This window comes from Vicugna pacos, chromosome 6 (genome assembly GCF_048564905.1).
Source record: "Vicugna pacos chromosome 6, VicPac4, whole genome shotgun sequence".
NCBI lineage: Eukaryota > Metazoa > Chordata > Mammalia > Artiodactyla > Camelidae > Vicugna > Vicugna pacos.
The window spans coordinates 12724597-12744766 of record NC_132992.1 but is presented as its reverse complement, the minus strand read 5'-3'; the positions used below and the strand labels follow the sequence as shown (position 1 = coordinate 12744766).

The window sequence follows — 20170 nt, the reverse complement described above, 5'->3', positions numbered from 1 at the left end:
GTACAGCTCAGTGGTAGAACGCATGATTAGCATGCAGAAGGTCCTGGGTTCAATCCCCAGTGCCTCCATTAAAATAAACAAACCAACCAACCTAATTACCTCCCCCAACACACACACACACACACACACACACACACACACACACACACGATGAATCCTGAGCAAGCTCCTCTGCACTGGAGTCCTTCCCCTACTTTTGCTTTGACGTTGTATCTTTTAAAAACCTCCAAGGTAATTTCTATTTCTTCAGTATCTCCTTGCAATCATTGTTACCACTTTTATCTACAATAGTATAACAGGTTAAGAACCTCTTGTTTAATACTGGTGAAACTGTTCAAGTCGTGAAAAATAAGATTCTCAATGACTAAATCACTGTGGATCCAGGATGCATCCAGAACCCCGGAAGAAGCTCAAGAGAGCAGTCATTCCTACAGTAATCACATGTTGACACCACAAAACAGAGTTGTCTACAGTGTTTTTAAGAATCTCCTCTAGGTGCCCCATCAGTTTTTGATCCATTGTAGAGGGAACAATTCTTCCCCATGTCTAGACACACTTTCTCTGGGTGTGTGTTAAGCCTGTTTCATCTGTGTGTCTGTCCCCTAGGGAAATGAAGGACATCTGTGTCTTTTCTTCCTGAATATTACTTGTAACCTAAAGAAAAATGGACCTCCCACTCTCCTTTCTCTCTGGTCTCTCCCCAGCTACTGCAAGTAAACTTGAGAGAACATTAAGTGTCGGTACTATTTAAGTTAGAGATGCTGAAAAGATGATTTTCCTCTCTTGCTTTTAAAGTGGTAGCATGTTTTGATTATTTTTGTTTTAGGAAGAGATTTCATAGCTGTAATGTAGCAGGTATACAATCATCTAGTAAGCCCTTATTCTAGTAAATGATTTGAGCCAAAAGGAATGATGAACACCACTCCTACTAGAGGTCTCGGTCTGATTCACCAGGGTGTGACAGGTAAGCGTGGGACTGTTAGAGGCTCATTTCAGAGCAGCACCTGTGAGCGTGGGAACATGGATGGCTCTGGTCTGCTCCTTGGCCTCATTAGAGCGAGACCTCCGTAAATCCCAAAAGGATAGAGTTGTTATCCAAAGAGCACTGTGTGAAAAAGTCTAGAAATGGATCTCAAAAGAGGCATGTGATTTAGAGAAGAAGGAATTTTCTATGAACACAATATGGTATCCCCAAGGGCAGAGTCAGGCTGCGTTCAGAGTACGGGGAAGCAGGCCAGAAGCTCAGGAACAGAAAGTCTAGTTTGAGAACAAGATGAGCTCAAGTAGATTAAATTAGATTATAAAACACCTCTTAGATGTCTGTGTCCATATAGAACTTTCCTATTTCTGAATATATCATAACTGTAACACCTGAATACGCACTACATACAGTTCACTATTTGGTGCCTTGTTTTTTCAGGTGTTGATTGACAAGCATTTCTGAATTACGGAATATCCTCCCTTAATCAGCTTTTTCTTTCATATACCAGTGTTTTTTCCTCTCTTAAAAAAAAACTCACCTCTTTTCTACCTTAAGATAACCCCATAGATTGATCATTCATGAGATTGATGTTAGCTAAGTATTTATCATGGACTATCCCAGCTAGATACTGTGACACAGCCCTGAACACTTCTGACCCTAGTCTCTGGTAGTTTAGAGTAAATTACTTCACTCTTCCTGGCAGTTAATTCCTTAGTTCCAAAGAACACTTGGCATGTCATGCAATGGATATGAGTAAAATAAGCCAAATAAACAGCAAACATGTTTTGATGATCTGTGGACCAGGAACTCTGCTAGATGCTACAGGGAATACAGAGGGCAATGCAGTGAGGTTTCTAACATCAAAGAGAAGAAAACCTCCTGGGGGACGAGGCCACAAACAAAACTACTTAATAATCCCAGCCAAGCCTGCAAGAGCGTCACAGGGCAGCACTGTGGGTTTAGAGGCAGGAGGGAGCACTTGGTGGTAGGAATGCGCTGAAGGAGCAAAGCCCTAGCTTGACACTGAAGGATGGGCAGGATCTGTGTAGTCATCAACCAGCAGGGAGTAAAACAAAGACATAAACATTGGGCCAAGTGATGGAGCAGCTGCCTTATTTGCGTCAGTGTCTTCTAGGCAGCTAATAAAAATTAACTATGGCCTTCCTCCACCAGCAGGAAAAGGTATTAAAGTTTTGCTAATCACAGAAAGTACAAGACTTCCCTGGTTATTACCACTATGCTCTTTCATTTTGAGGGCATGGTTGAATGGTCCAGACATCGCCCTTCCTCCCTACCCCCACTTTAAAACAGTGCTGTCAGTGCTGGTCAGTTGAACAACAGGCAGAAGGAAATAAAATCATCTGGGTACCATTCTAAGGCTACCACCATCCATCTAAGGCCCTGTTCCCCCTCCAAATGGAGACATGGAAGTGGGCATGGTAAGGAAATAGTGAGGATGAGAAGTTTCTGGTCTTTGCAGGGATTTCCGGTCCTCCCCACACACTGCCCATCAGTGAGAGGGTTAACTTGCACTCTCCCCCTCCTTCTCCAGCTCCCCTGTCTTCTCCCCGCTCTCCTCACTAGCCCTTTTCTTGGCTGGTTCAGCCTGGCTTACACTCAACAGGCGATTCTTTCTCCATCAATTAACAGCTATTGAGATGAGATTAGCTCCTTACTGGCCTCTGAGGACCAAGAAAGCATCCACGGGAAGCAAAGCCATAGACAGTTTCCATGGAGCTCTGCAGCCTGGAGGTAGAGGGGCTAACTTTATTTCTCAAGCACCTTAATTATCGTAATAGCTCTTTAACACACTACTCAGAGTAATAAACAAGTAATAAACATAATTGTTTCTAGCTTTCCATGAGAACAACAGATTAATTTCCTTGGGCTAGAAGTGAGATAGTGTTGAAGCATGCAAAGAGTAGACAGAAAATCCTCCCACCCTCAGGCAACTTCCTAGAAACGAGACACAGGAATATCCTTTAAGCAGCTACCATCTTGCTCCCTGTCCCAGTCACACTCCCACCCTCCCTTCAAAGGTTACCACTGTCTTGACTATTATAGTAATCAGTTAATCAGTTCTTAGCATCTCTTTGCAGTTTTACACCCAAGAGTGTTTCTTTAGACACTAGCGTTTCATCTTGCTCATTCTTTTTAATTGAAAACCTTTTTAAGTCCCTTTACTTTCTAAGTTCCTCCTCCATCTTTCTTCTTGAGAATTTATCTTTTGAAGAATACAGGTTGCTTGATTGTAGAGTCTCCCACAGTCTGGATTTTCCCTATTGAAGAGGTAGGGTGTGATTCAGCATATCCTTCTATGTTCCTGCAAATTGGCCTCTGGCCTGACTGGACTCAAACTCCATCCCCTATAGTCAAAGCACTAGGTAGGACTGGTGTAGAGTGCACAGCGTATGGGTTGCTCCTGCCCCTTCGGTCCTTTCTCTGTGCACTCACCTGTTCCCTTCCAAATTCTAGCTGTCATTTCCAGCTGGCTCTCAGGACTGTCCAGTGAGTACCTATTGGCTATCGTGGGGCTCTCTGGCTCTCAAGTCTGTCAGATGTCCCCGTGCTTCACTTCCAAATGGGAACCAGTTACACAAAAGCCTCGTGGCTGTTGGCTGTGACTCCTGCATTCTCATGATTAGGGGTTCTTGGGCTACCTTGGCAACAGTTTCGTGGTAAATGTTTTCCTTGGGTTTTTGGTTTCACTAAGTAGTTGCTTTGTTTGTCTTTTTGTGGACTTTGGAAGATCCAAAAATTAAGATGCTACTCTTGTAAAACCATCTTCCCAGAATTCTGGTATGATTTTTTTTTATCATACTCAATTTTTTTTTGAAGAAATGATTCTTATATTTTTAATGAGAAAAATACTTGATATTCATAAAATCACTTAACTGGCAACTTTGAGAAAACATACTTATTTTATACATTGAGAGAGTCTTATCTGGCTGTTTATCATTTCACAGTTAAATTGCTGCCAGATCCCTGTTTATAGCTCTGACCTCACTCCCAGCCATATACAGAAAATCACTTCTGTTGCTAATATTCCAGTCCAGATCTATGCCCATTCCCACCCCAAGTTCATACACAAATGGTAAAAACACAAAGAACTTCTCTATTTCAATAGACTTTGCAGAAAGCTCACTCCTGGGTATGATTTTATTTTTCTACCTGGCTTCCTGAATATACCATTTCCACTGTCTTCATTACCAAATTCCAAGCGTCCATTCCCACTTACTCACAGGTCCTTTGATCCCTACAGGCTACGGGTGCCTGAGACCCAGATTTCCAGATCTTTGATTTGCTTCTGATGCTCAGACCCTCAGCTTACTGATCTGAGACCTGGACCCTTGCCTGTCTCTTTACGGAGCTGGCCTTTTCTTAATCCTACACTGGACTGGCTGGTCCCACTGCCATTCATGTCCTGGCATAAATATTATATCGTATAACACAAGGTGGCTTGCTTTTCCCAATAATATTATGTAACATCTTCATGTGTCATTTAAAAATCTTGCAAAGTATGAGTTTTAAAGAATGCATAGTTTCCTACCTATCATGGGCTAAACTACACTTAACCGTGTATCTAACACTTTTCCAATAGAGGATTACAAGCTACTCCAGAGCCTGTTGCATGCCCTGTGCTGTGTGCTGTGCGCTGTCACTGCGGCCACACTGAGCTCGTGGTGCTGGGGCAGCCCTGGCGGTCACGCCGAGGAATCCCTCAGAATCTCTGTCCTTAGAAAGCTTACAGTTTACTGAATTGCATCTTGTATACAAGTAACTATAATCAAAGTAGAAAATACCAAAACCTTTAAACAAATTATAAATGAAGTTGTGACAGAGGAAAGATTTTTTCTGGTGGAGGACTCAGGGAGGGCTTCCTGCAAAATATGGCATTTGACCCCAGCCTCAAATCCTGTATTTACTTTACTTTTTTAACTATATATATATATATAAAATACATTGACTTTTTTAGGGCAGTGGTATTCAGTTCTATGGCAAATCTTTCACTGGGAATAGAACCAGTGGTTGGCTGTGACAGAGGTCTAACTCTACGTAGTTTAAAGAGGGAAATAAACCGTAAGAATGCTGGCAACTCGCAAGTTAGAACAAGCCACAGGGTGCAGGGATGTACTGGGCCATGGAAATTACTAGAAGCCAGTTTTTTAAATTCCTTCAGAACACAGTCTCTTATCTGTGTTTCTCCATGCGTGTTTGCTCTTTTTCAGGGTCGGATTCAATATTTTCTTTAGAAAAAAAAGTGATTTTTAATGCTTTACTCTCAGAGATGTTAAAATGATTGCCCATGGCCAAAGCTAGTAAATGTATTCAAACCCAAGTCTTTCAGATTACCAAGTCAGATTAAACATAACAAGTTACCTATTTATGTATTTATTCTACTTCTCTCTAAGTAGGAAATAAATACACTGTGCTCCTTTTGTGGGTTTTCCACCCTACAAAACCTAGCAGGTTTAATAGATCAGCAACCAAATTATGAAATCATGCTTAATTTGTTTACTTTTAGACTCTATATAGTAACTATATATTTTTATATATCCAGGTTCAAAGTCTTATTCAGTACTGTAAAATGATCAGTAAGTAAAACAGATGAAAGAAGATCAAGAAAAGGAAAGAAGAGAAGGAAATACAGAGGGTTTCTTGCATTAAGTTCTCTACATTCACTGTATCTGCTGGGAAGGGGAACCACATCTATTTTCTGTTTCTTTTCTAACAAACGTTATTCATTCTGTCCATTACAGTTCCTTCCATCTTGTTACACTGTCCTCACCAGATTACATTTAGATCAGACCAGTTCTTGATAAAAAGGTCAGAGCAATACATTGCCAAGTCCTGACGCCGAAGTTAATTTGTCTGTGCCCGCCTCCGGCAGGGTGTCTGCCTCAAAGTGATAGTGAGAGTTACATTTTCCTATTAAAACCTTAGCCTCTAATTCTTAAGTCTGTAGACCTGCAATGAAGTCTTAGATATTAAACGCTCTCTCAGCCATATACTTTGAACCTAGGACTGCCTGTTGATAACTGTGGTGGTTCTTAGATCCATTTGCATTGCTGGCTGTAACAAAGCTGATTCTTTGAAAATGGCTTTCACTTCCTGAGTGTATTCTGCTGGGTAGGCATTCTTGACAGATCACTGTAAAGAAGTCAGCTCTGTCGTGTGCTCTCACCCAGGTACCTATTACCGGATCACTGTGGACACTACTCCACCTACCATCAATGCTCATTACCAATTTCCTCTCCACACTCTTCAATTACTTGCTCACATGCTGCCTTCAGCAGTTTGTTCACGATATCTGCCTGGTAGGGCGGATAACATCCCGGTCGAAATGACAGCCACATCAGTGAAGTGTGTATTCTCACAGATGGGGAAAGCACAGGGTTTTAATTTAGTGAACTGAACTCACCATCCATACCTTCCTGCTCCAGTCTTCCAATTTGTTTTGTATATTTAATCATTTTAATTGACAAGTGGTAGCTGTTCACTGAGAACTAATCAGATAATCAGAAGTATAGGATGGAAAAGCTAATCCACTCAGCTGACTCCATCCCTACTGTGTGCACTTTTATGTTTATTCTCCCAGACCTTTCAATCATGCACATAGAACACTTATATTCTTCTTTATCTTCCTCAAAACTGGGGCATGTGCACACTGTTGTGCTATGTGATTTTTCACATACTTCTTTTCATGTTATATAGATTTCCCTCCTTTAGTATGGATTCATAATATTTCAAAATAAGATATATGACAATGTACTCACTATTTTAGTATTTATAAACATATAGGTTGTATCCCATTTTTTTAGTCATTATAAAAATGTTGCCATGAAATCCTTAGTCATACATGTCTTTGTGTATTTATGCAAATATTCCTGTATCCTGGGTTCACAGAAAAGAAATTGCTAGGTCAAAGGGACTGGTTTGATATTCTAATAAACAACTGCATCAGTAATACGGAGGACTTTGTATATGCCAGGTGCTTTTGTAAATTCTTTACAGGTGGTAACATATAATCTTTACAACAACTGGATGAGGCAGGTGCTACTGTTACTCTTATTTTACAGACGAGAGAATTGAAGCACAAAGAGATTAAATAACTTGCCCAAGGTCACCCAGCTAATATGTGGTGGAGCCTGGATTGAAATCCAGGGAATATGGCCCAGAGACTTTCTATGCACACTCCTCCAAAATTTGCTTTCCAATTTCTTTGTTGTATCAGTTATCCCACCAACTTTGCCAATAATGGATATTATCAAAATTTTTATATGTAGTTTTTTTAGCTTAACTTTGAAACTTTTTAATCTTGGTGTAACTTCATGATACAATAAAGTTCAATCAGTAGAACAAACACAAGAATACATAATGAAGCAGAATATTAAGTGCCAAAATGAGTGGTAACAACAGTGAAGTGGCTCCCGGTGACAGTCAAAAGTCGGCTGGAGTGATTGGCAAAGCCACAGATAGATGGGAGAGCTTTTGCAGGGCAGCAAATAACTATATGCAAGAAAGGCTTGCAAAAAGGGATATCGTCGAGTGTAGTGAGGGATGAATCTGATAGGCAGAATTTCTAAAGCCAAGAGTTACTTAGGAAATTTGGAATTTACCTTCAAAACAACAGGAACCCTTGGTACTAGAAGAAGAAGAGTAACAGGATTGGAAAGTTTAGTCCTGCTAAGTTATCTAAAATATAACAGAAGTGTGTGAAAACAAGGTGACTTCTTGGCAGGTGACACAGATATCTAGATCTGGTGATAAGGTCCTAAACTAAGTAAGCAGAATGTTGAAGTAGAGACTGAATCAAATAAACTATGTAAAGAAAAATGGACAAGATTTAGTTTTGGTTAGGATCAGCAAATGAAGCAGAGAAAAAGTTCCGTGAGGTTTTCAGTGAGCAGGAAGAATGGCATCATGAGGTTGGAAATGGGGAAGCTGAGAAGTGGAGTAGATCTGAAAACACAGTAAGTTAATTTTTGGACTTGATGAGATTAAACTAAGATAAAAACATCAAGCAAGGATATCTGTTAGACAATTAGAAATGGGAGTTCAGTTGGAAGATGAGGTTAGGGACTAGAAATACACATTTAAAACAATAAAATATGAAAGTTGAAACTATAAAACTGTGGAAAGGAGTACTGAGAAAAGAGAGGAGAGACCAAGGGCTGATACTGGAGGATGTCATGTAACAAAAACATGAAAGAAGAAAAAGGCTACAAAGATGACAGAAAAGAAGTAAACTAGAGATGTAAGCAGTGAATCAAGAAAGTAGACACTGAATGAAGCCAAGGGGGATAGGACTACAAGGAGGTTATCAATCATATTAAAGCCAAGGACATGGAAAATAGCAGGGAATTGGAGAAGAGGAGAAAAAAATATATATATATATATATATATTTACAGTTAAAAATTGATCATTGCTGACACTTCTCAGTAGAATTATTCTAAGATGCAAGAGATGACTTAAAGCTTGATTGGAAGTAAGTGATCAAAAATGGATGGTACATTAAAAAATTGATAAATATGAAGAATAAGATAACATCTAAAGAAGTCAGAATGTCAGTGTGTAGGCTGGTTGAGTTTTGTTTTGTTTTGTTTATAATATTTCTGAATTAATCTCTGCAGGAACTTGTAGGATCCTGAAAGATAAGTTATTTTTAATCTCTTTATCAAACTCTTCTGCAAAAATATATGGATATACTGTTTCAAAGCTCTATTATCAGGAGATAAAAATTCCTATTCATTGATATGTTTTGTATTTTAGCTAATATTAAATCAATGCCTCTTGACACAAGTCTTAAAACATTGTTTTAACTAGGTTTCTTTTATTTTGATTATAAAGGTAAACTATGCATAGTGGAAAAAATAGAAAATACAGAACAATATAAAAAAAGAAAATTATTCATAGATTATTGAACTTTTGATATATTCTCTTGCAGTTTCATCTCACATTTGTTTTAAATACTTCAGAAGCTTTGTATGCAGTTATATGTCCCTTTCATACAGCATTTCAACATAAGTATTTTACACGGTACTATAACTCCTTGTCAGTGTGTCATGCTTATATCCAATCACATAGATAATTCATTATTTATTTCTGTATTCCCAGTTACAGGACACTTAAGTTAATTCTCATTTCCAATCAGTATTTTAAATTACATGTACTAACATTTTTTCCAGGTAAACTTTTTCTGTGTTTAGAATTATGTTTTGAATAATTCCACAAATGGAATTATTGAATACAAAGTTCTGAATAACTAGAAAGCATGTAATACCCAAGTAGCTTTCCAACTATAAATTTGTTTCCATCACAAGTTCATTAGAATATCAGATTTTTGCACAAAATCTCTAGCACTAGGTGGTTCTATTTGTTTAAAATATTTCCTAATGTAATGGATAATATACATGAATTTGATTATTTTAAAAGTTAAACATTTTCAGTATCAACTAGTTGGATTTCTCTTTTTGTGATCTGTTTATGACCTTTATTTACTGGTGCCTTGGAGTTCATCAGTTTGGATGACTTCTTTTACATTCAGGATAGTAACCCTCTACAACATTTATTGCAAACATTTTCTCTCTCAACTGATTACTTGCATATGATGTTTTTTGACTTACAGATATTTTCAGTGTGTTCATCTCTGTGATTTATTTCCTTAAAGTCCAAGGAGACTTTCCACATACAAGTATCAAGTGAAAATTTATCTATATTCTTCTTCCTTTTCAGTTTAATTTTTCAATTTTAACTTTTAACAAACTTTTCAAAGTTACTTTGCCATTAAAGAGTTCATCCCTTCTTAACACCTGCCATCCTGCTCAATCCACACATCATCCAAATTTCTGTTCATTCGGATCCATGAAGCTCCTTTATTGTGCCACACACAGGGACAGACACTGGGAATATAAAACTAAATAAAACTATGCTTGCCATAATAAATTCAAATCTAATAGGGGAAGTATATCCATTTGCTAGCCACCTGATAGTTACAATAAACTATATTCTCATCTTTAAACAGCGCCATTGCTTCCTGCCATGGTTTCTACAGCACAACTTCCCCAGTCTTAAGTTCTTTTCATTGAAATGTATCTCCAAGTCATCTTCTCTGGTGAAACATATGTGTGTTTGTGTGTGTGTACATTATATATATAAATCTATACATATATAAAATTTTCTTAGCTCTTGAATATTTGAAAATCACTTTTTGTTTCATTCATCGTAAGAATCAACTGTCCTAAGTTTAAATTCCATGATCATGGACTCTCTCCTTCCTAAGTTTAAATTCCATGATCATGGACTCTCTCCCTCATTATTTTGTAGGCATTGCTCTATTTCCTTCTGAATTTATTTTAGGAGGGAAAATAGAAGCCAACTGAAATTCTTCCCCTTTTCTTCTTGAATATATTTCTTCCTCCTCCTGTTCCTCCTTTCTTCCTCCTCTTGTTTTTCTCCTTCTCACCTCGATCTACATGGGTACAGTTTGTGCTTTTTAATTTTTCTGAAACAAACTGAGTTCTTTAAAGGTTCAGGGCTCTGTTTTTAAGTTGAAGAAATGTGCTTTTATTATGCATTTTTCATTCTGGTCTCTTCAGAAGCAGCATTTCCTTGAGTTACTGTTACCTTTCTCTTGTGCTACAGAATCTTTTTTCAGAAGCCCCTTAATTGAGTTTTACATGTTTACTCATCCTCAAATGAGAAGATCTATTCAGATAATACATTCGGGTAAACTCGATTACCCTTAGCCACTTCTCAAAAACCTTTGGTTACTGATAGATCCAACCATTTGAAGCCAGGGGTGCAAAACCTCTACCGTGACTTTAATTATGGAAACTAGCTCAGTTTCTACTACTGCATTTATTTACGTCAGTGACGACCAAGAAGAAAAGACGAGTCCTGCAGTTCTCACCCCTCAAAACGCATCATTCCCTCGTCTCTTCCTCCCAGTGACTAACCTGGTGCGGGCACACACTGCCCCGGGGTGGGGGTGGGGGGGTCTTTCTCATTCCCTTCTCCCCCGGGCACTAGTACTTGCTAGTACTGGTGCATGAACAGATTTTGAAAGAGAGAAACTAACAGGTCAGGTGAAACAGACAATGATTAGAAATAATTATTTGGCACTAATCAGAATTGAAAGTTTATTTGCTTGTCTGATGTTTTCCACGTTCAAGTTTCCAGTAGGAAAAAACAGCAGTAATTGTCCATATCCACATCCTTCCTACCTCCTGAACTCTATTACTCTTTGACAGTCTGTCCCATTCTGTGGATCCCAAAAGACCTTCTTAGAGGTGAGCTAGTTTGTCACTGGACAGAGAGCTTAACTGAAAATAACAAGACCCACCACTGATATTGCTTAGCTGTGGGAACTTGTACAAGACACTTAGCCTCAACTTCCTTATCTCAAACAAAGATATTGAATCACATAGTTTCCAAGACCCACTCTAGTTCTAACATTCTTTAATTCTAAAGACTATATTTTTAATACTAAAATATTTCAACTTAGGATAAGTAAACTTTCCAAAACAATTCTAAAACGATACCTAACTAGTTCAGTGATTTACTTCAAGGACTTGACACATTTCAGATCTTACTATTCTCCGATTAATTTTTCAGTACCCCGTTTCAGCATGCTATAGCTATGGAAACTTACAGATACAAAGTTAACAATATAAGATATTTCAATCAATGGTAAGTTTAAGGATAAAATACAGAGAGCTATGAAAACATGAGACTCCCAGGACGCAAAATTAATTTAAATATACATTTGAATGACTACTGTGGGGTTTAATATAAAAAGTTGCAAGTGAAAGCTAAATATTACCACACACAAAAAAACATAACCTTAAGATACATAAATGCTTTCTGCGTAGTACGTTCCTTATCTTTGATTCCACATAATCTTCTGCCTTTTAGTTCAGCAGGACTTTAAATGCCATAAAAAAACAACAAGAACAACAAGATAGAGTTTGCTTTTTCCTCTTTGCAGAGAACATTATAGCATGTCAGAGATCTGAGGTCAAATCTGTTTTCTGTTTCCTGACTGATAGGTAACTACCATCCAGGCCCCAATTTTACCATCTGTAAAATGTACACTATACCTTTATCTGATATCAGAGATAGATCGCAGACTTAAAGCATTCAGTAGTGGTCAGAAATTGTACCCATTATTATTATTACCATGAATTACTTCAAATATAAGTATTTGATAACAAGGAGATAGTGAGCAAAGAACAGAGAAAAAAAACATGAGAAAAGTACAAGAAGGGATAAGAGGAGGAAAAGGGTTTAAGTCAAGCCACTTCCTGGTTGATTCTACTCTGACCATCTCTGATGACGTCTAAGGACTTAGAGGACTGAATGGAGGGAAGTTACTCCCACCTGCAGTCCCAGACCTGAAGGCGGGAGAAGCAGTAGGGAAGGTCATCTGATAGTGGCATTGCTAGAGTGGCCATCCCTCGTGAATCCTCCACACCTTTCCTTGGAGGGTCCCAGCAAAGTCCCATGAGGACAGAGTCAAACCCCTCTGTCAGAGGTTTAACTGGTTGGGTTAACTTGGACTGACTTGAGCAGCTGTGATATTTTTCAACTAATATTTTAAAGGATGCTAACTGAAGACTTGGAGGTAATTACCAATTTAAAACATTACTTGAATAATCATTTCCTAAATGTTTATAGGATTATTCATTCCTTCACAGAATGCACTAAAATCAGGTTGGGTGAGAAACTAACTCTATTAGGGTGCTTATATATAATGCTATATCATAATCTGATAGTAATCAGGATCTTTTATCAAAATGCTTTTTTATCAAAAGCTGCTCTTGTAAAGAGAACTTCAAATAAAAGTCAGTTCTTTCATCCTCCTGCCCTTTGCCAACACTGACTCACATAAACGTTACTCATTCCTGAAACAGCATGTGTTTCCGTGACCCAATAATGTTGGTGACAAAGGACACATTCTAGGGGCCCAGATGTTGATTTGAGGCACAGTAGTCTCATTTCTGTGGATTTAGAATAGACAAGATTATATAACAGGCATAGCCTCTGATTAAATTTTCATTAAGTGCTCATAAAAATTGTTAAATAAATGAATAAAAAAGAGAAGATTATTTTCACATTGCATTCCACCAGAAATGGAAATCTCTTATATGGTGCCTTTTTTTTTCCCCTCTTTTTGGAAAATAACTGCCTGATTGATACAGAATTTCTTCAACTTGAAGATGCTTTTGTTCACTTCCATTTTTGTCCTGGGATAGGCAATCGACAGATTCCACCATGCACAAATGTTAGACTGATCAGATTCAAGGCTATAGCAGCCCCACCAAATGGCAGGAAACATGTGTTGCACAGTATAACACACACATAGCTCACATCTGACTGAATTAGGCAGCTTCTGTTGTTTCAGCATCTGCACGAGTATTAAATCAATCAACTCAAATATGTACAGATAATCTTCACTTTGTATGGTAATGCAAGGCCATAAAAATGACTATGCAAACGGAAACTGTGGAAAGCAATCTTGCTAATTAGTGGGAAAAATGATGATTCTACCACAACTTTTAAAAACATTTTGTCAAAAGAAAATATATTTTACTTCCAGCTATAAATGTATCAAGAAATGAAAAAGTAGTAAAACATTTATTCAATACACTGTAATTAGAAACATTGAGAATTAAAGTGTTTCATTTCTTTTTTAAATCTTATCAAGAGTAGTTCTAAACAGGGCTTGCCCTTTTCTCCTCATTCTGTAACTATAAGGAGGGAGCATCTTTTCTATGCCTTGGTGAATTGTCATTCCAAAGTTTGGATCAGTCACCCGCTGTTGTCCTTCCTGCTTTCAATGTCAGAACGTATCTCAGAGTTCCTTTAATGTGAAGTCTTTCTCCAGCGTCACTTCTCCCGGGACATCTTCCATCTTCTTTCTGAGTTATGCACTAAGTTCACTTTCATTAAGTTCCTTGGCTGCTTTTCTAGAGTTTCTCCATTGGCAGGAATGTCAACACTCCCAAGGTCAGCAGTTTTCTTCTATTAACCCATGTACATTCTATACAAATTTCACTCCATTGTTACCACTGTTTGTTTCTTTGCTGCACTTACATCTTTGCTGGCCAATTCACTCTTTTGATTGTCCATGTTTTTTAAATGTCACATGGGTTTATCACTGAGAAACAAGACAGCAACACAACAATACACTTTGCTGTGTGTGACCTGAACAGGTGCACAGTGAGTGACCAGTCACCAACAGACTTTGAAAGAAGTGATATGATTGGTCACCAATGATAATATGTGTCTGTTACTTACATAGTGGTTTGTGGACTAAAAAGCTAGCAGCAAAGTTTGTACTTTATGCAACGGTACACACTTACTACGCCATGATAACTGAAATGTGGATGTGTCACTGGGAAACGGGTGTTATGGAACCAAAGTGTGGGAACTGAAATCCGAACATATGAGAATGTGAAAATTGTGCAAAGTGAGGACTGCTTGCATATTTAACAGATGAATAAATGTAAGTTGGTCACTTAGTATGTAGTAAAGGAATATTATGTTTATTGTATGAATTAGAGATAAGTATGGATTATAAATATTAATAGAGGTTTCCTGCCATAATGAAATGTAATTAGGAAGAAAACAAACCTGCACAATTAATTACAATACTAGGCATAGCATGGGAGCTAGGGAGTGGTATAAACACCCAGCCATGAAGGTGCCAACCTGGAGTTCTAAAGTGACAGTTATGAATCCCATGACTGTATTAAGCAATAATTGCAGGAACAATAAAACCTTTTAAACTAGTTGTTTCTACTCAGAATTGTCAGAAAACTGTCACATTCCTAGTTCCCCTTGTTCAGGGTTGTACCACATTGGCAGCCAGTTCTCAAGACTGTGTTTGACTTGACTGAGCAGCAAATTTCAGATTCTGTGTTAGAAAAGGAAATACGTATTTTCTAGTAAATATTTCCACCCAAGAGGTTCCACAGGATTGTTCAGGGACTGCTGAGTACATTATGTATGATTTTTAACATTTTTCCCCACCAGTGCAACCCTCCGTATCTTTTGAGAAAACACATACAGAGTTAGGATGTACAAAGGGAAGACCTCAGAGAAGCAATCTGGGCAATGGGAAAACAGACCTATGCATTTAGAGCACATTTTAAAGGGTGTCAGGCACGTTTCTTTAGCTGTTAGTTGTTTTCAAACAGCATATTTTCCCTCTGCAACTAAGAGCACCAAACAGGAACTCACATAGTTTCCTAATTCAAACTTTACATATTCCACCATAAAAATCAAATTCCATAACAACACAATGAAAGCCTGTAAATTACCTTGGTGATTAGAAACTCATATGAAGAAACGGCACCTCCTGGTGAGTGTTTTGACAAAGACTTTTCTCAAATGTGTTTAATCAATAACTTTCCTGGCCATTTCTTGTTTACTCTGGGCAGAAATCAGCCATTGCTACATTGCTGCTTATAGTAATACGTACAAGACCACCCATAATAGTCTTAACTACAAACCCACATAACGGGCAGGCTCTGACCCTTCACGTAACAGCAGAGGTGAACAGACAACATGCATGCGTGTTCGGTGGTGCTGAGAGGACTTTGCTCATGAACTGATTCCAACAATAGTTAAAGAAACAAACAGAATCCTTTATTCATCAGGAAAACCTATTTTACCAAATTCTTGGTTGATCAAAGGTTTTATATCATAGTGGGGAAGAATATTTCCTGATAGACAGATGAGGGCTCTTAAAAACCTGCCCTCTCTTTTGTACTTGATCCTGAAAGTCTTAGTGAAGAAAGTAAGAATTCTCAAATTGCTGGGTAAAACTCCAGTCACTCTGGAGTTGTCCTCTTGCTGTCTTGGATTCAGACAACCATAGCATCAATGGACTTTTTCCCCATAATTTTTATATGTGAGCATTATGTATGAAGCTTCAAGAGATTTAATAACTTTGAAACACTCTTACTAAGAATTGAGTTATCATAATAAACTTGGATCCATTTACTAAAACAGCTGTTATGTGCAAGGCACATAATATTCCACGTATTTTTCTAAATTATCCTTTCTTAGCCTCAGCATCATGTTGCCAGGTAGGTGGTTTTAGCCCTACTTTACAAATAAGGAAATGCAAGTTCATGGAGTTTTAAACCATTAATGAGTGACAGACCAGGCTCCTGATCAGGGAAGTCTGATTTCATTGCCCAGGGTTTTTAATACTGTGTTACAGTATTTGAGGAAATCAAGAATTTAATTACAGATTGTTTATAGAATACCTAAAAATGAAAGTATTTTATAGTAGAGGTGTTTGGACAGAACTTCATAGGATAATGGGGGAAGGATGTTCCAAACATGTGGTTTGACTGGATGAAAACATGAAGAAAGTTTTAAAGAAGTAAATAAGCCAGAGACAAGAGCATGGCCCAGCAGTGTGGATGAAATAAAGGTAACCAGAAGCATCCTAGCCAAGAGCTGGGTTTTAGAGTTTGATTCATGGTACAATGAGATGCAAGTGTGAGGTTTTCCAAGAGAATAGGGGGATGAAAATGGTCTCTCTTTTACACAGATGAGACAAATTATTTCAAAAACTGTATCTGACTATGCCACTCATGGCCACAAACTTAAAAGATGTTTCAGTAGCTCCAAAATAACGTTTAAAGACTTTCAAATGGCAAAGTACTAACATTTTCTCTAACGTTTCCTCTTGTTACTACACCCATGATCCATCCACACTGAGCTACTTGCAATTTCCAGGACACACCGTTCCCTTTTTATGCATCCACATGTGGTCACATGCTACTCCCTAGTCCTTTTGTCTAAAACATGAATTTCAACTCAACCTTCAAGAGCCTCCTTAAGCATTTTCTCCCCTGTGAAATCCCCAGTGATAGCAGATGTTAAGTAGTGAGTGTACATATTTTAAGTCCTGTCCCCCACAAAGATTATCTCAATCTTCCTCAAAACCTAAGAGAACTGGGAAAATACTAGAAGCAGTTCCATTAAAGTTACGAGCCAATCAGAGATGTGAACTCTCTTAGCCAAAGTCCCACAGGAATCAGGTGGCACACCCAGATTAAGATTATTTAAGAAGAACTGAGTAAAGAAACTATGTACAAAGGTATAGGCATGATATAAAGAAACCAGGCAGAACAGTAAACTAGCTGCCCTGCAATAAAAATGATGAGAGGAAGAAGCCACTAGAACCAGGAGAGAGACTCTGACCTACCGAAGGCTGCTTGAGGGCCATTTTGATTTTGGGTTAGGAGTCAGCCAGCAAAAGGTGACCCAACAGGAAGGAGACAAGGAAATAAACACCTGACCTGACTCTCCTCCCTCCTTCCAATATCTTGCCAGGACTTCTCATTGGCCAAACCCAACTAGATACTGGAGTATAGAGGAGACCACTGAATTGTCCGTCTAAGGGCAAAAGGCAGAGTGGAGAAGGGTAGAAATGAATTTGGAGAGCCAAATGGAGGGTAACAAACATATCCACTCTTAACAGCGTCATGTAATACAGTAATAGAAACATAAGTCAATAAAATTAGCCAAGGCTAACAGCAAGAGGTATATAAACGGGAGAAGTTAAATGTTCCGTTTGTTGAAGATAATATGATTGAATACTTGCAAAACTCAAGAGGATTAAATGAAAATCTTTCATTAAAAAAGGCAGTTGGCTGAATAAAAGAATACACAAAAATCGCTAGCCTCCTATTATACAATACAATGGGGAAAATGGCCCCATTTAAAATAAGATGGGAAAAAGTAAAATAGGAAGAAACCGGATGAAATACAATACCTAAGAATGAGCTTTTAAAAATGCTCAATATTCACATAAAGAACAATGTCAAACATAACTGAAGTACACAAAGGAGCCTGGCACAACAGGAAGATCTGTTCTGTTCTTGAACAGGAGGACTCATATCATAAGGCTGTCACCAAGTTAGGCATGATATCCAGCTACTTTATCTTCCCAGTAAATGTTACCAGCTTCTCATCTGAGCCCCACTTTATGCTGCGGGGACATCTCCCTTAACTGGTATCACAGTCCAGGTCCACATCATGTTATTTACTTGCACTCTGAGAAATTATTCAGGTTTTTAAGATCTTGTTCTGCTCACATTAAAGTTTTAATCACTGATTGGATTCAAAACTCTATCCACAAGCAGGCAAAATGGTGACTCTAGCAATAAAAGGAGTAGAGGAGGAAGGCGTGGGCTTCTGGGATGTGAATCTTTCCTCTTTCTCCTGGTGGTAGTTTCCCTGATGTTGAGGAGGAAGGAAAGAGAGAAATGAGACAGATGACTATTTAAATTTCACTGGTGATCATTAGTGGTCATTATCTACTTAGGGATCACTGCCCCTTTGGTTAGGTGGTTAGGGCTTTTCCAGCTCATTGTCTTTGGGGAAGTACAGGCTTGATAGAACTAGCTGATGTGAGACATTTCCAAATAGGCTCGCAGGGCACTGATGAATTCTTCCAAGACTCAAGACTTGGCCACTTCCTCCTGCTGCACCACCCTGGTACCAACAAACCACGTTCCTCTGTGGTGCCTCCCTCTTTGCCCCACCTGGCACAATCCCTGATCAAACCATAGCCCACGATCGCATTTTTCCTGTCTTGCTCCCAACTCCAGCACTTTAAGCCCATTCCATAGCCATCTCCCATACTTCTCAGCAGCCATGACTTCAAAGAAGTGGTCCTGGCACACTCTGTGGCTTGTTGGGGAACTTGGCCACGCTCAAGTCATACTGTCTGCTAGGGAGGCAACCAAGTGTAAAAGGAAACCCTCATCTTGCTGGTACTTTGGGAGAACTGCTCTTGGAATTTTCTTCCTTTCAACTCAGGAAAAAGTAACATTTCCCCTCTTCTCTTCCTGTGGAGCAAAAAATAGTTCCTTGGCTAATGCCCAAAGTGATCACTTTCTACCTTTCAGTCCTTTTATTATCAAATGGCTGGGGTAGTGGGGGTTGGCGGGGAGAGGGGAGAGCGAGCAGAATAGGGGGGGAGAGGGGGTGGGGTAAGGAGGAAAGAGGGGTCTTTGTGGTGAACCAGCTCTTCTCAACCTTGAGAGTTTGTGGCTCAAATCCAGGGATTTTTTTGAAGTTAGAAATTGGAAGTCTCTTAATTTGTTTCAGGCATACAATGACCTTTTATTTTTAGCTTGGTCATTAGCCATTTATTTTACAAAAATTAAGATTTTTATTAAGCCATATATACTGTAAACTGTTAAAATCTCTATAGGTTAAAATTAAAATTCCACCTACACTTGACAAATAATTATCACTTCTAGAAATTATGCTACAGTTAAACTTGTAAATATGAGAAATAATTATTCATTATAGTTTGTTCATAATAGCAAGGGATTAGAAACAATCAAAATATGGTTCACTAAATTATGATGTATTCACATAATAAGGACTATCATTATTTTAAATGTTTTAAATATTTTAATGTTTTAATTATTTGTAAACAGATCAGTGATTTGTTTTTAAGCAAGTACTCAGTGAACATTAACTTTGTAGTTAATGCTGTGATACTCCAGACAGTGTTAAAAACTAGGGCATAGTTTAATTTGCAGCAACTTGGATGTTCCTGGAGAATGTCATTCTCATTCTAAGTGAAGTAAGCCAGAAAGAGAAATACCATATTAGATTGCTCATATGTGGAATCTTAAAAAAAAAAAAAAGAACATAAATACAAAACAGAAACAGACTCACAGACATAGAATACAAACTTGTGGTTGCCAAGGGGGCGGGGGGTGGGAAAGGACAGACTGGGATTTCGAAATGCAGAATAGATAAACAAGATTATACTGTATAGCACAGGGAAATATATACAAGATCTTGTGGTAGCTCACAGTGAAAAAAAATGTGACAATGAATATATGTATGTTCATGTATAACTGAAAAATTGTGCTCTACACTGGAATTTGACACAACATTGTAAAATGACTATAACTCAAAAAAAAGTTTTAAATAAAAAAAATTTTAATTTTAAAAATTAAAAAAAGAATGGGGCATAGTTTAATATATACTGAAGTAGAATGACTGTCATATTTTTAGGTGAAAAGATAAAAAGGATAATTAGAGTATATGCATCCATTTGTGGAAAATGTGCTTATAGATATGTTAATAGCTATATATGTGTATATGTATGTATATGGGTGTGTGTGTATATGTAT

General features: G+C 38.1%; 1 protein-coding gene across 2 annotated transcripts in view; it reads left to right on the top strand.

Moving 5' to 3' along the window:
* Positions 1-20170, top strand: part of UNC13C (unc-13 homolog C) — a 471320-nt gene that overhangs the window by 444186 nt on the left and 6964 nt on the right. The gene's annotated exons all lie outside the window — the stretch shown is intronic.